The sequence below is a fragment of the Rhopalosiphum padi genome, unplaced genomic scaffold (genome assembly GCF_020882245.1).
Source record: "Rhopalosiphum padi isolate XX-2018 unplaced genomic scaffold, ASM2088224v1 scaffold1, whole genome shotgun sequence".
Classification (NCBI taxonomy): Eukaryota; Metazoa; Arthropoda; class Insecta; order Hemiptera; family Aphididae; genus Rhopalosiphum; species Rhopalosiphum padi.
Window position 1 is genome coordinate 4,982,020 of NW_026869996.1, and position 3,082 is coordinate 4,985,101.

A 3,082-nucleotide genomic window follows, 5' to 3' on the forward strand; every position below is an offset into this window, starting at 1 on the left:
TACGAGGGCCCGACGGGAGCGCTGTGGACACGCGCGGGCACCCGACCCGACCGCAATCGCCGCGGCCGTGATGGCGTTGGCTAGAGCGGCCGACTTGTGGCGGGCGCCACACGCGATACGCACCCGTCGCAACGTAACTCGCGTTGACGAGAGTTGAGGGAGACCGGCGGACCGCCGTCCTGTGCGGACGGCACCCGCCGGAATCGCCTCTCTCGCCCGTTTTGTAAAGGTCCCCAGCCGAGATCGTGGGGGAAGCCGGGACGCGACGCGAAGTCCGTCGTCCCGGGGCTTCGCCCCGGCGACCGCCGGGCACGGCGACGATGGCCGGCCGCGGCGGGAATGTTCTGGCGTCGAGAGTTCGTATCTTGCGAAACGGTAACGGGAGTCGTCATCGGTTGAGCGATGTGTGTCGCGCTGCCGACCCACCGGTAGGAGGGCCCGCAGCGCCAGTCGAGGTTTGCCACTCGGCGTGCGAGATGGGTCGGTCGCCGAAACGTGGACGGATACCAACTCGGCGCCGATGCCGGGCACGCCCTCGCCAAGAACTGGCGGGGCGAGAACGGCACGGCTGAGTTGGACGCGTCGGCTTCGGCGTCGCCCGTGGCTTTGCTGTCGTGTACCGTGATCGGTGATCCGACGGCCGGCTGATCGCCGACCGACCGACCGGCCGCTCACAAATATACAAAAACTCGGGTCCAACCGTCCGCCATGCAAAACCGCACGTGCGTAGCGGTCATCGCGCCGACACGCGGTCCACGCGTCCATGACGGTGCGTAGCGGTGTTCCGGGTACTCGTGTCGACGCGCGTAGCGGCGTGCCGAGGTCGGACCGTGAACTGAAAAAATGTCGAAAACCCTACGACCGATATCACTTTCGGATAGGTTTAGACGATTCCGACGAGAATACCTCTGAGGTTCGTCGACGTAAAAACAACCGGTAACGAGTTATTCCGCTGGCAACGAAAAGAAGTTAAAAATTCGATTTCGACGTCGGCCGAACTCGAAACGCCCGGGATGCCGGTACGTGACCTACCCCGACACCGCGGACTAACGCGTTACTCGATCCTAGAAAATTTTTTTTTTCCAAATCTAAACCCGTCGCGACGGCCGTACCCGCCGCGGCACCGGTACGGACGACGACCGCCGTGCCCGGACCGCGGAGGTCGGACTCGGGGAAAAAAAAAAATTTTCAATCTCGACGCGACCGCCGTGACCGACGCGTACGACGCGTACCCGGACCGTAGGTCAGCGTCCGGAGAGCCGCGGGAAAAAAAAAATTTCGACACGGCAGAGGTGCCGCGCTCCGCCGGCGACGCGATACGGGCACAGGGCAAGCGCCACGGTCGGTCCGCGGTCTCCGGGTGACTTACGGGGAAAATGAAATTTCACCGCCTACGCCCCCGTGCGCCGAGGGTTACCGGGGACCGGACGACCGCTCCGCCGGGGCCGCGGTCGGGGTCCCGGGGAAAAAAAAAATAATTTTTAAACTCGACGCGACCGACGCGTACGACGCGTTCCTACACCGACCGTGGGCGCCCGGATCGCCGGAGGAGGAAAAAAATTTTCGACCCGGCCGAGGGGCAGCGCTCCGCGGGCGACCGCCGGGGTACCGGGCGACCCGCGGGGAAAATCAGATTTCGCCGTCAGCGTGCCGTGCCCGACGGGGAACCGGCGAACCGACGACCGCACCGCCGGGTCGGAGAAAAAAAAAAAAAATTATTTTTCATCCCGAGTCCGCGCGGTCGACCGACGCGAACGACGCGTGCCGCGACCCACGGCGGGCGTCCGGAGCGCAGGTGGAGAAAAAAAATTTTTCGGCCCGTCCGGGCGACGACGGCACGGCGCTCGCCGGTCGCGGTTCCCGCGGGAAACTTCGCCGGGGACGACGTCTCACGGTCCCCGCGGCTGACCCGGCGCCGGCGAACCCAACACCCGGCGGACCTTAGCGGTCCTAAGAGCGCGCCCCGTAGACGTGGTGCGTAGCGGTACGCACCAAATACTCACGCCGTGCGTAGTGGTGCCGCAACTCCCTCACTGTCCTTATCCTTTTCCCGGGCACGGGCGACCCCGAGTACCGGGACCCCTCGGGAGCCGGCCGACGCGTACGGTCCGCGGTCCCCGGGCCCGCTACCCGGCGGGATCCGATTCCGCCGCCTACGCCCCCGTGCGCCGAGGGTTACCGGGGACCGGACGACCGCTCCGCCGGGGCCGCGGTCGGGGTCCCGGGGAAAAAAAAAAAAATTTTTAAACTCGACGCGACCGCCGCGACCGACGCGTACGACGCGTGCCTACACCGACCGTGGGCGCCCGGATCGCCGGAGGAGGAAAAAAATTTTCGACCCGGCCGAGGGGCAGCGCTCCGCGGGCGACCGCCGGGGTACCGGGCGACCCGCGGAGAAAATCAGATTTCGCCGTCAGCGTGCCGTGCCCGACGGGGAACCGGCGAACCGACGACCGCACCGCCGGGTCGGAGAAAAAAAAAAAAAATTATTTTTCATCCCGAGTCCGCGCGGTCGACCGACGCGAACGACGCGTGCCGCGACCCACGGCGGGCGTCCGGAGCGCAGGTGGAGAAAAAAAATTTTTCGGCCCGTCCGGGCGACGACGGCACGGCGCTCGCCGGTCGCGGTTCCCGCGGGAAACTTCGCCGGGGACGACGTCTCACGGTCCCCGCGGCTGACCCGGCGCCGGCGAACCCAACACCCGGCGGACCTTAGCGGTCCTAAGAGCGCGCCCCGTAGACGTGGTGCGTAGCGGTACGCACCAAATACTCACGCCGTGCGTAGTGGTGCCGCAACTCCCTCACTGTCCTTATCCTTTTCCCGGGCACGGGCGACCCCGAGTACCGGGACCCCTCGGGAGCCGGCCGACGCGTACGGTCCGCGGTCCCCGGGCCCGCTACCCGGCGGGATCCGATTCCGCCGCCTACGCCCCCGTGCGCCGAGGGTTACCGGGGACCGGACGACCGCTCCGCCGGGGCCGCGGTCGGGGTCCCGGGGAAAAAAAAAAAAATTTTTAAACTCGACGCGACCGCCGCGACCGACGCGTACGACGCGTGCCTACACCGACCGTGGGCGCCCGGA